Here is a 13616-nt window from a genome sequence, read left to right as displayed (position 1 = left end):
TTTGAGTGAGGTGGCCACGCACTGAGCGACATCATTTGAGTTGATTAGTTGTAAAAATGCCTTATTCTAGAGAGGTTCTACGAAATCTGTTTGAAAGCCGTTATGGTAAATATAGGCAATTAAAAAGAATACAAAGGCGTAGGTTTGGCGTTCATCCCATAAATCGATTGAGAAATGAGTATGGCGAGTTTCATCACTTATACAGAAATCTACGAAACCATCCAGATCGATTTTGGCAATACTTACGCATGTCAATCGATTCATTTGACTTGCTGTTAAGTACAATTGAAAATGAATTAAGTAAACCGAGATCAACAATTTCTGCTGAAGAACGATTGGTTTTATTATTAAGGTAAGTGTATGTAAGTGTTTTTAAGTAAATAATTATATTATAATACTGATGATAACATAAGTTGTAGTTTAATGTAATATTTATTCCTTATTTTTAATCTTAACAATTAATATATTTTGTATTTCATTTCTAATCTCCAACTTTTCGATGTCAGTAAATTTTTGAAAAAAAGGCAAAAGTGATTTAAAAAATAATAAATCTTCGTTTTTGTTTTCTTCATCTGTTTCTTTTTCTTTTCCGATTTGATTTCTAAACATTTCCAGTCGCTCTTTTCTATCTCCAAGAATTCGGTTTCCATATTAATTTTTCTTTTTCTGGGCGTAGATTTTGCGACCATACTTGTAGATGTTGTTGACATCATAGACATATTGCTTTCATCTTCATGAAGCATATCTGAAAGCATGTCATTCATGCTTTCATCGTCCTGCTGCAAATTGCCCTCAGTCGGATCTGGAGCAACTGTCTTTTTTAAAAAAGACATCAGCTCCAAGTATGGCCATTTAACATTAAATGTTTGAGCTTCGGATCCTGATGGTAGGCGTGGTAGTTTTTGCAATGTCCTTCTATATGTATCCTTTAAATTTTTCCATTTGGCCTTTGCTGCAGCTCCTAAAAATTAGATTTTATAAATATGCATATTGTTCATAACAATTAGTTTTTATTAATAATTATATTTTATTTTATATTAGTTTTATTTTGTTAAGCACATATTTTTATTTTTAGGTACCTTGCTACAGGTCATTCATTTCGTGACTTGGCATTTGCTTTTCGATTGGGAAGAAGCACTGTTAGCAACATTATATTCGAAACAAGCATTATAATTTGGAAATCACTCGTAAAGGAATATATGCCAACACCAACAACTGATACACTTCAAAAAGTTACGCAAGATTATTATAGGCGTTGGAAGTTTCCAAACTGTCTGGGTAGCATTGACGGAAAACATTGCCAAATTAAGTGCCCAGCTCATACTGGATCACATTATTTCAATTATTTGCATTATTTTTCAATTGTTTTGCAAGGAGTAGCAGATGCTGACAAAAAATTTATAACAATTGAAGTGGGTGGCAGAGGAAAGCAAAGCGATGGTGGCACATTTTGTGGATCCACTTTGTTTAGATTGCTGGAAGCAGGCAAATGCAATGTTCCACCACCACAAGCACTACCAGGCTCAAATATCATTTTGCCAAACTTTTAATTGGAGATGAAGCCTACCCACTGAAAAATTATTTAATGAGACCATATCCTCGAAAAAAGTTAAATGCCAAAACTGAAAACTACAATGAAAGATTATCAATCGCCAGGAAGTGCATTGAATGTGCTTTTGGTATTTTAACTAAGAAATGGCGAATTTTACAAAAAGATATTGAGACGAAACCTAGCACAGCAGTTCACATTATAAAATGTGCTTGCATTTTACATAATTATGTAAGAGAACGTGATGGGGACAGTGATCTGACTACATAAATACGACAGCAGAAATTAATAACGGAATAGTTGCTTCAAGAAATGTGGATATTCTTGAAGAACATTCACATTGCAATAGAAGCAGTCAGTCAGCAATGAATGTTAGAAATTCTTTAACAGATTTTTTGGGATTTCCGATATTAAGTCATTTGATTAAATAATGACACTTTAAATAAATATATATATTCATATACACATATTAAATATAACTTTACTTACGTTGTTATTGTATATTATACATAACGTTAAATAAAAGCTTACCTGTACAGTTACAAATAACTCCTACTTCATTCCATTCCTTATCAGTAGTATTTCTATTTTTGTACTCTTTATGAATGTCGTTCCATAAAACGGTTCGGCTTTGAACAGCCGAAATTAAACTTTCCGCGCATATTTTTTTGCATTGTTTGCATTTTGTCGCTGAGCGATGCACTAAAAATTAAAACCAATTCTAGCGCTGAGCGACGTCGCTCTGACGCTCAAGAACTTCGCTCGTCGCTCAGCGGCTACGTGGCCACTCCAATGCTCTCTCATAAGCTTTAATATTTTACGTCGCTCGAGAGAGCGTCGCTCAGTCGCTCATCGCTCAATGCGTGGCCGAAGCCTTAGATAGGTTGCGCTTCTCGACAAGTTAAACCCTTCTTCTTTGAACTCTTCATGGAGATCAGACAAGGTTTTTTACACTTCTGACAAGGTTAGTGCGCCTCAGCTCCACTTCCAAACATGGCTATCTCCAAAATAGTTTTATGGAGAAGCGGTTAATCGTCTTCAATCGGGGGTCTGCCAACTGTAGATCGTTGGGTACGAAAACTTTTAGCTTCAGGAATTTCCTCAAGGCAACTCAATTTTTGTTGTTTATTCTGCCTGTATTTATTTTGAGCTTTGCAATTTGTTGCTTGCGCTTGAGGCTTTTTCTTTCCTTTTCAATTTCTTGCCTAGTTTTATCAAGCTCCTTTTGGATTTCGCTAGACATTGTTGAATTATTTGCCTGCGCTAGGACTGCTGCTCTCTGAGTTAAGGATACAATATTTGCCTTTGGCTTTTCCTGCGCAGGCTTTCTGTTGCTTTTTTCGCTGTTGACATTAGTTGTTGTCTTTTCATCTACAATAGTAAAGTATTTAAGTGATTTAGTTGGTCTGTTTACTAATATTTTTGATTATTATTTACTTACCATGTTCATTTTTTAGATCGATGGAATTGTCATTTGAATCGATCATTGATTGAGGAATATGATTTCCATTTTCATCTAAAATTTAAAAGTTTTTGGGTGATTTGTTCTTTAACCAATATTAAAATAGTTTTATAATTCACTTACCTTGCTGAGACCTTAGATCAGTAGAATTTTCATTATCGATCGCTGAGTGAGGAACATCGTTTTTAGGAGTACATATATTCTGTAAATAGTTAAAAAAAATATAATAATTTTTCCACCAACATGCAAAAGCATGTGTTTGTCACAATTTATAACATAATTTTTTTTATTTTGACAACACTATGAATGCATATGTATAGCGAACTAAATTAAATTTATTAAAAATATCGTACATACCTTTGAAGCATTCATAACAAGTAAGAAAGTTACAGTCGAGTGTGCTCGACTGTGAGATACCCGCTACCCCTTTGTAATAACGGCAAAATGTTGCGGTATCATTTTCAAAATATACCGAAAATACTAAAAAAAATACTAGAAATATACCAAATTGTATGTTTGGTATATCGATATAGTACACTATTCAAAATATACCATAGGCGGCAAAAAGTGCCAGATTGTCGGCCAAAGCAACTCAGACCCCTAGTAAGTAGGCGTTTTTGCCCATACAAAAGAATTTCATTAATAACTTCCACAATTTTTATCTGACCCAAAATTTCAGGAATCATAACTACTACAGTAATTATTGTATATACCAAAATTCGTTACTCTAGCTTTAAAATTACGCTTGTTATTTGATTTGCGGGGGCGGAAGTGGGCGTGGCAAAAATTTGAAACAAACTTGATCTGCGTGCAAACATAACAAATGCTGTCGAAAAAATGTATGGCTCTATCTCTTATAGTCTCTGAGATCTAGTGTTTCATACGGACAGACGGACAGACACACAGACGGACATGGCTATATCGTCTCGGCTGTTGACGCTGTCAAGAATATATATACTTTATAGGGTCGGAGATGCCTCCTTCTACCTGTTACATACATTTCCTGCCGGCACAAAGTTATAATACCCTTCTACCCTATGGGTAGCGGGTATAAAAATTGACATCGTTTTGATTTTTTTTTGTTGCACCTGACTTTCATATTTTTTTATTACATTTTTTATATACGTTTGAAAATCTTTTTCTTCTTTTTTTGCTGTTTTCCATATTGCCGTTGCTTCCTTTTGGCAATCCGACGGTTTTTTGTCTGGATATCGCAGCTTATATGTTTTAAATAACGATTGAAAGAATTCACTGTTTGATTCCTTTGCAGAACATGTCACAACCGAAACTTTAAAACAGATTACGGTTCATTCCATAATTTTACAACGAAGAGCTGATTTTCGATATACAAATAATAGCATATGTATATCGACTTAATTATAGAGTTGCATTCGGTACTTATCGACGGAGTAATCGACGCGAAACCAATTTTTGAATAAATACTTTTAAAAAACAAATTTTTTATAAAATAATTACGTAATCATTGTCCAAGACCCCTCCCTCGCCATGTAATCAAACATAATCATTTCCTTGACCCCCTAACCCCCCTTACGACCCCCACCCCTAAGTGATTACGTAAAATATGGACAGCCCCTAACATGTGATTCCTAAGAAACTTTTAATTTGTTTCTGGTTTGTTGGTAATTTTATTTTAAAGATTGCGTCGACTTTATTCTGACTTGGCTTAAGACCTGCTGAATTTATAGTGCGGCCAAGAAATTCGATCTCCTCTCTGATAAATTCACATTTGTCTGATTGGAGCTATAAATTTGCTTTAGATAGGCAGCTGAATACAGAGTTAAGATAATTGACGTGTTCTTCTATATTTTTTTGAAAATATAAGGATGTCATCCATGTAGACGACGCAAAATTGCCCAATAATGGGAGTAACAATGTTGTTCACTAGTCTTTGAAACGTCGAGGGACCCTTCCGCAGTCCAAAACCTAACTTGTCAAAAATCTCATCTATATTTGGGATTGGGAAGCGATCTTCAATAGTTTCCTTATTTAGTTTACGGTAGTCTACAACGAGCCGCCACTTTTGCTTATTAGGCTGCTCCATTTTCTTTTGAACTACCCATAAAGGGCTCTTGTATGGGCTTTTTGAATGTCTGACGATACCTTGACTTAACATTTCTTCTATTTACCTATTGACTTCGTCTGTATGTATTTCGGGGTATTTGTATGTCTTTGAATAAATTGCAATATCATTCTTTGTAACTACAATATTATGTGCTTAATTTCGCTTGTGAAACTCAAGTCTTGGCCTTCTTTATAAAAAAAAATTTTCGAATTTTTCTGTAAGGTTATTTATGAAGAGTCTTGCCTGTGGGTCAGTTAGATTCATTTGAATTAAGCTGTTTACATTTATATGTACTGGATTTTGTAGTATAAAAAGGTCAAGGTAAACGTCATTTACTTTAAGCTTTTGGTTTGCATAATCGATGACTGCATTCATATCATTAAGTATAATACAGCCTATTAGTCCATCGAAAGGGCTGTGAAAATTATATTCTAAAAACTCGCAAATATTACTTTCAGCTTTAAATTCTTGAAAACAAGGGAACCACCTGCATAACTTGTATATTTTAATTTTGTTACCCATTGCTTTAACTTCTAGTTCAATATCTGTTTTCCACTTTGGGTGGCACATATTCTCATTAATAACACTGAATTCGGCTCCTGTGTCAATAATAAAGAGTAGTGTTCTCTTTTTACCTTAAATTCTTATATATAGTAATCGTCTTGCCCCTCTATCTGAAAATTTACGTTAGACTGATTAAGATCCATTGGTTCAAAAGTACGTTTGCTTGGCTCAGAAACTTGCATATTTCTGTTGTTTGTCGACATTCGAGTAGAGTTAGATGTTGTGTTATTATTCGACTGATTGTGATACCCCTGTTTTTTATTATTTGCGCTAAATGCACCTTCAGATCTTCGATTTTCAGTTTTTGTAGCATTATCTTGTTGGTCACACTAGCTTCACCAGAACTGCTTTGTGTTACTATCAATTCGTTTACATTTTTATTATTGTTTCTAAAATTGGTTCTAAAGTTTGGTTTATTGTATTTATTATTCTTTCAAGTCGGTCCGTATAATGTGTAGCTTTGATGTCTAGCATCTTCAATGATTTTGTAAGCATTATCTAAGGACTGCGGATTTCTCGCGAATATCATTGTTTTAGTAGGTAAGTTGTCTCTAAATACGCGGAGTGCAATTCGGTTTACTTCGGAAGTAGTGTATGTATCATCGTTATGGATTAGTATTCGATTATGTATTATCTATTAGATACTTCTTTAATTTTACTATAATATTCTTCTATGGTTGATTCAACTCGACACAGTTTTAACATATCCATTAAAACGTCGCTAGTTTCTTTTTCACCAAAATGTTTTAAAATGATCTGCTTTAACCGCTCCCATTCGGTTATAATTCCATGTCTATGAAGCACTGGCCTGCATAGTCCTATAAATTTTTTTTTATAAAGCCAAATCAAATGCTTTTGGTAGGCGCGTCGAAAACACTAAACGTTGGGAGAACTGTTTCTATTTGTGCTATTAAATTTGGTAGTTCATTTGTATCAGTACCATCAAAATTTTGTATTAATTTTATGCATTTCATGGTTGAGTTAAACGTGGCTAAGCTATTCTCATTAATTTTAATTTTTTTTTGTTTTGAATATTTTGAGTAAGTAATTGCTTGCTTCTTATTTTAACAATGTTCTTTCATCAATGAAAGCTTTCTCAAAAAAAAGTTTATAAGCTCCTCTGTTTAGCTATCTGCTTTACCTTGAGCTTATTGTTAATTTCTTCTTCGCTTAGTGTCGGCTTTCATAGTATGTTCTCGGTTCTTCTTTGAGCCCGTCTTCGTATGCACGTGCCGATGAAAGCTTTCCAGATATGTTTCATGTTAATCTTTACGTTGGTCTTCGCTTGTTGGACCATGTGTATTGCAATGTCCGAAAAGTTATTACCACCAGGTGCGTTGTAAATTCTTACGGATGGCTGGTTTTACTGCTTAGTATTTGTTTAATCCTCGTCGCCAGTTAGATGGAAAGTCTCTTCGTCTCAGCTATGAAATATGTAGATCAATGCCTTCAGCCACGACTTCTTAGTCGGTTATTGGCTGATAGTGACGGTATTCGATGTAATACCTCTTACGACTTCTTTGTAGAGTAAAAAAGGTTTCACAAAAAAAAGACTTCAGTTTAATCTTACAATTAATTTGTTAGTACATGCGTACTGTTCCAAGTCTGCTTAATTACTCATCTCAGCATAAGATAGGCTTCAAGCTTTTTTTGTGAAAGCTTAGCTGCCGTGTACGTACTGTACATACATAATGAGCTTAACGTTAGGGTATGTGTGGGTATACATGACTATATATTCATGATCAGCGTCAACAGCCGAGACGATCTAGCCATGTCCGTCTGTCTGTATGAACACCTAGATCTCAGAGACTATAACAGATAGAGCTATAATTTTTTCGAAATTATTTGTTATGTTTGCACGCAGATCAAGTTTGTTTCAAATTTTTGCCACGCCCACTCCCGCTCCTGCAAATCAATAATAGCAAGAGTAATATTAAAGATAGACGAGGTATATTGGTTGGTATATACAATAATAGCAATGGTATTTGTGATTCCTGAAATTTAAGTGCGATCAGATAAAAATTTTTAAAGTTATTAAAGAAATAGTTTATTATGGCAAAAACTCCTTCCATGTATGTGTTGTATGTATGCGTATACGTATATACATGCTCGCCTCTTTATTTGTATCTGTATGCATAGTTCATAAGCAATGCAATAGCTCAGGTGGTAGAGTGTAAGCCGAGCTTGGTGGTGCTTGGGTTCGAGCCCGCTCGGGGTACACACTTTTTTTTTTTTTAACCACCCGGTCGATGGTGCTCGAGTTCAAATCCCGATCGAGAATACATGCATATTTATTTTTAATATTTTGAGATTATTACCGTAATATTTTGCTTATATTCAAAATGGGTAGCGGGTATCTCACAGTCGAACACACTCGACAGTAGCTTTCTTACTTGTTTCAATATAATCACAAGGTTCTTACGCTTCTCTTTAACTTCGATATTTACGTCGCCGACAACTTTCACCGTTGCTGTATTTGTATTCGCCAAAATGCAATGTTTTCACGATTTCTTCAATGTTCTCGAACATATTAGAGCTCATGTGTGCCGTACAACCGCTGTCGAGGCACCACATATTACTTTTTCCTTCTATGTTGTACGCATTTTGACATACATTTAGTGCTTCCTTTTTAATGTGCTTTACTTTCGTTTTGCACGTTCTTCTCTTTTGGTTTCGATTTACTTCGACAGTCGCGCGCAATATGACCGATTTTATTGCATGTATAATATTTTCCCGTTTCTCTTTGATCTTTTTTTGCTTTACTTCCGCCTTTTCAAGGATTTGCCTACAACGCACTTTGTTCTTCGCGCTCACTTTCGCCTTTACGCGCTTCTGATTCTTCTAATATTTTCACACGCAGAATATCGGGGTTTGGAAATTCATCACGTGTCTCTATTGCGCATCGAAATGTTTTATAGGAATCCGGCAAACTATATAACAGAAGAATCGCGAGTAGATCGTCGCCAATGGCTACACCGATTTCCATCTATTTCTTTACTGCATCAAAGAAATCATTTATTTGTTGTCGCGCGTCACTACCTTCAGTCATACGGGACAAAGCTACACGTTTGAGTAAACTGGCTTTACGCACTGGTCCCTTGGATTGAAACGTTTCTTGCAGTTTCAACCAATATTCTCTTGTCAATTCACAGTGTTCGATTAAGGCCAATTCAGATGGGCTGATTGACAATAGGATGTCTGCACGAGCTTTCTTATCTTGCTTTTTCCAAGCTTCTTGCTCAGCCTCCACATCTGGGCACAATTTTGAGATGTTTACATATGCACATAGATCGCTCTTCACGAGTATGGCACTCCGCGTTTAGCGGCGCTATCTTAATAAATGCACTTACCATTTTTCACGGCTTATTGTTCACAGCACTCTCTATCTAATTTACTTGCACTACAGATACTGGGCCCATAACCTTTTGGCATTTGGTCCAATGATCAGATCGCAGTAGTACAAGTGAAAAGACAAGCGTTGATTTCGTGGAAATTATATTAAACGTTTATTCATCAGTCAATTCATTTGCTGTGTTTTATTCTACTTAACGACTCAAAGCGAACTACTTCATTTCGTAACATTATATGTACATATATGATGAAATTCAACACAAGGATACCATATCAATTAATGCTTAACTTAGAGTTACCAGATTGTTTCTTACGTTAATTCGTTAATTTCAAACAAATTGTACAAATTATTAATTATGAAATTTTACATACGGCATTGCTCATAGTGAGGGCACGATGCAAAAGAAAGAGCACTATCTGTACACGATACACAATGAACGATTATTTCCCAATTTATCGATTTTGATGTATATCGATATTTTCAAAATAAAACATCGATGCATTCCTTAACATCGGTGTCAATAAGAATATCGGAAAATGTCGCCCAAAAAATCAATGCTGGGTGCATTATTGAGTTGTGTAATAATTTGTAATAAATTTAAAAAATGGAAATTCTTGGTTTGATACTCCAATGCAATCTGTGTAATTTAACAATTGAATACTAAATACACATACAATATTGCAATATTGTAAAATTATGCGACCGATTTATTATCAAGCATCAACAAAACCATCGCAAAGTATACCTACATAATCAAATGTACGTCAAGATAGCTCCGCAACTTTAGCGTCACATATCGGTAAAAAAAATATCGGATAAAAAACATTTTATTTTCGTCTCTTTACGTAATATTTAGTCTTAAAATAAAAAAGTTTAAATGCAAAACTATATAATTCGAGATATTTTGGGAAAAGTACAATAACCTCAGCTCCAGCCCCATACAAAATGAGCACAAAAAATCAATGTTGCCGATTAATGACCATAACTTTTTTTGTCTTTCTTGTTGGCCATAGCGCACATCAATCTTTCGTAGATACAACTATAAGTATATATAGCAATTTTGGTTGAAATCCTTTAGGCCGTTTTTGAAAAAATTGACCTTTTGATAACCCGAAAAAAACAAGTTCATTCATTCATTCAACCAGTCAGGCCAGAGCCGACTCAAATCGGAAGACTTTAGTGTTAAATAACACCCTTTCGACTTAAATACTTGCAGAAAATAACTAAATGAAACAACTATGACCATAATTTCATATTACATTTAAATACTCTATTTACATATGTATATATTAATTTATTATAATTCATAAATATACGCAATTTTATATTCTTATTTAAATCGTAATTTTGCAGTTTACTTGACCACTGTTAGCGGCAAAACACTATGTTAACGCTATTATCAAATTATTCTTCATATTTGCAGAACTTGTAAGCCGTGCCGCGCTATTTCATTCTATTCGAATCAAATAGACAAAAATTTTGCTTTTTGTTTTATTCAAATCGGTAAAGCTGTTTTCGAGAAAATTCAATTTTTCTAATTATTGCGAAAATTATAAATCAATTGAATTGAATTGAATTAACATCTTCGAAGCTAGTACAAAGTTAGCGTCGAATTTTTGTTTTGCAGATTTTTCAACATTTTGACTATAAATTACTCAATACCTTAAAAAATAGATAATTAAAATATGTATCATTTCCCAATATATACTACATAGCAAATTATCATAGTTTCCGTGAAAATTCAAAATACATCTAAGTTTTTCGATTATACGCTGGAATAGCGCAGATCCGGCAACTCCAAGCCTAGTGCAACAACGACAACATCGCCAACATGTAACTCTGACCATGATACAATTATAGAAGGTAGTCTCGTCGGAAAAAAACCTTTCGTCAGTGCGCATTCGTATTTCGACGCAAGAGGTTGTCTGAGGACGAATTTTTATCGCAATTAACCCTTATGCAAAAATACATTTTGTAATGTATGTATGCCGTAGACACGGATAGAATTAAAACATTTAGAGAATTAGAGAATTCTCATATATATTATTAATATTGTTCATAAACAATTTACATTTTAAAAATATGTCAAGGAGACATTAATATTAGCTTCAAAATATGTAAATATTAATATCATCGTCTAAGGGTTAATGCGCATTTCATTGTCGTCTCGTTCACACTACCACGCTGTACCTCTTTCACTCGCACTCATTGCTAACATAGACAGGGTACCAGCTTTTTGCCGACGAGACTACCTTGTATAATTGTATCATGACTCTGACGATAATACACTCATACATAGATTCTGACATACACTGATACACGTACATATGTCTGATTCTGTTCTCCACTCAACACAGTCGTTTTATTCGTAAGCTTCTTTATAACATCTTCTAGAATTTTCTCGATTTTCTCCCTCGGTCACTGGACTGTAACTGGCGCAGCCGAACTTCGAACAAGGGATTGACCATGCCCACTACGCTTACCATTCTAATTTTTCTAATTTTAATTTCCTTGAAGGCTGAGGTGAGTGAACAGGTGACGGCGGTTTTTGTGGAAATTTTAATAGTCAATGGTGAAATAATAATAATACATAATCAAAAGAGAGAACAACTGCATAAAAAACATAATGACGTGCAAGTGCAAAAGGAGGACACACACAAATGTGCAAATATAACAAATGAAACAAACAAAATCTAATTCCAATTGCCTATAATTGAACCGTCGTCGCATGCAGACGTGTATTTATTGTGCTTCGGGAAAAAATATTCAATAGGATCACATAAGTGCAGTGACTGGTTTAAAAAATCTACAATAACGAGAGAAAAGACGCTCTTTGCGATGAAATCGCTAATTTTTATATTGATTGATTAATTAATTAATATAAATCATAACAATTAAAACTCTAATTAATCAATCTCGATTACAATGAGTCAAAACGACATTCGTGCACAACGTCACCGTGAGCAAGACGAGAGACGGCTCTCACAACAACGAAACAACGCGTACTTCTCTTTTAAAGCGACCGAAAATAATGCAAGCTCTGATCAAGTGCGGTCAATTACCCCCCAACTCGACCGAGTTCTTAAACGTAGAGATTAATAGAGCGCGCTCATGCTCTCCCTCGCTACCATCGCTGTCTCTGCAGCCTATGAGCGCAGTAACCAGCACCGCAATTTCGCTGACAACGTCAACCGTAACAACAACAACCGCAACTGTATCGACAGCGCGTTTAACGACATCATCAGCTAGCAGCGCAAACATTACTACGTCTGTCGCTGCGCTGCCCGAAAAAAAGAACAAAAACAATGAACCTATTAAGCCGGCTGTGCAGACTGGTATGGATCGCTACATTCAAATTAAAAGAAAGATGAGCCCTCTAAATACTCAACGCAAAATAACCCGTGGCAATGCTAGTCTAGCTGCAATAGAAACGGACATGAACTCGAACCGATTCAAAATCTTGGCAAACGCCTATGAGATTGAGGCGGCCGAATCTACTCAAGTCGAGAAAAGGAAGCCAAAGCCTCCGCCTATTTATATACGAGAAAAAAGTTCCAATGTTCTCGTCAACAAAATTATTGAGCTTATTGGCAAGGATAGTTTCCACATTATACCCCTTGTAAAGGGCAACATTCACGAAACAAAGGTTCAAATGAAGTCTGAAGACAATTACAGAGTATTATCGAAATATCTTACCGATAATAAAGAGAACTTTACACGTATCAGCTTAAAAGCAGCAAGGGCTTGCAAGTCGTACTTAAGGGTATAGAATCCGAAGTAACGCCTGCAGAGATAACAAAGGCACTACAAGAGAAGGGATTTAGCGCAAAGGCAGTCTTCAATATCCTTAACAGGGATAGAAAGCCGCAGCCACTCTTTAAGGTTGAGCTCCAGCCAGAAAATAGGCCCCTGAAGAAATACGAAGTGCACCCTATATATAATCTTCAGTTCCTGCTGCACCGCCGAATTACAGTTGAGGAACCGCACGAACGCAATGGTCCGGTACAATGTGCGAACTGCCAAGAATATGGTCATACAAGGTCATACTGTAAACTGCGCCCGGTGTGTGTAGTTTGTGGAGAGCTTCATGACTCCGCACACTGCCCAGCGAGCAAAGATGACTCCAACTCGAAAAAGTGCGGCAACTGCGGTGGCAATCACACTGCTAACTATAGAGGTTGCCCAGTTTATAAGGATCTGAAAAGCCGCATTCATCAAAAGGAATTACCGCCTGCACCCAAAATAAAACGTTGAAAGTCTCCAGATCAAACCCTGAAGTCTTCTTCTCGACTGCAGCCAGATCCTCACTAGGACCTAATACCTCTGACAAAAGTGTGACATACGCAAGCGCTTTAAAATCAGGACCAGCTATCCCTGCCTCAAAAGTTCATTTCTGCAATCAGCATTCCAAGAACCGAACATGGCTCAGCAATATCAATCGTCGGAGCAGCCAAAAAGCAACTTCGAAGCTATGATATGCAGCTTACAACAAAGCCTTACAGAATTTATGTCATTTATGCGCACAACTATGCAAGATTTAATGCGAAACCAAAATCTATTGATTCAAATGCTGGTTTCACAACAATCCAAATAATGACTCCCCTAC

The 13616-nt window shown here is 35.6% G+C and overlaps 1 long non-coding RNA gene across 1 annotated transcript; it reads right to left on the bottom strand.

The window, feature by feature from the left end:
- Positions 1–645: 645 nt before the first annotated feature.
- LOC132797918 (uncharacterized) lies at positions 646–3342 on the bottom strand. Its single transcript, XR_009633824.1, has 4 exons — positions 3135–3342; positions 2991–3065; positions 2081–2920; positions 646–961 (listed from the first exon to the last, which is right to left on the bottom strand). It is a non-coding gene; the product is annotated as an uncharacterized LOC132797918 (long non-coding RNA).
- Positions 3343–13616: the final 10274 nt, after the last annotated feature.

The sequence above is a fragment of the Drosophila nasuta genome, unplaced genomic scaffold (assembly GCF_023558535.2).
Source record: "Drosophila nasuta strain 15112-1781.00 unplaced genomic scaffold, ASM2355853v1 ctg32_pilon, whole genome shotgun sequence".
Lineage (NCBI taxonomy): Eukaryota > Metazoa > Arthropoda > Insecta > Diptera > Drosophilidae > Drosophila > Drosophila nasuta.
This window is presented reverse-complemented; position numbering and strand designations above follow the sequence as displayed.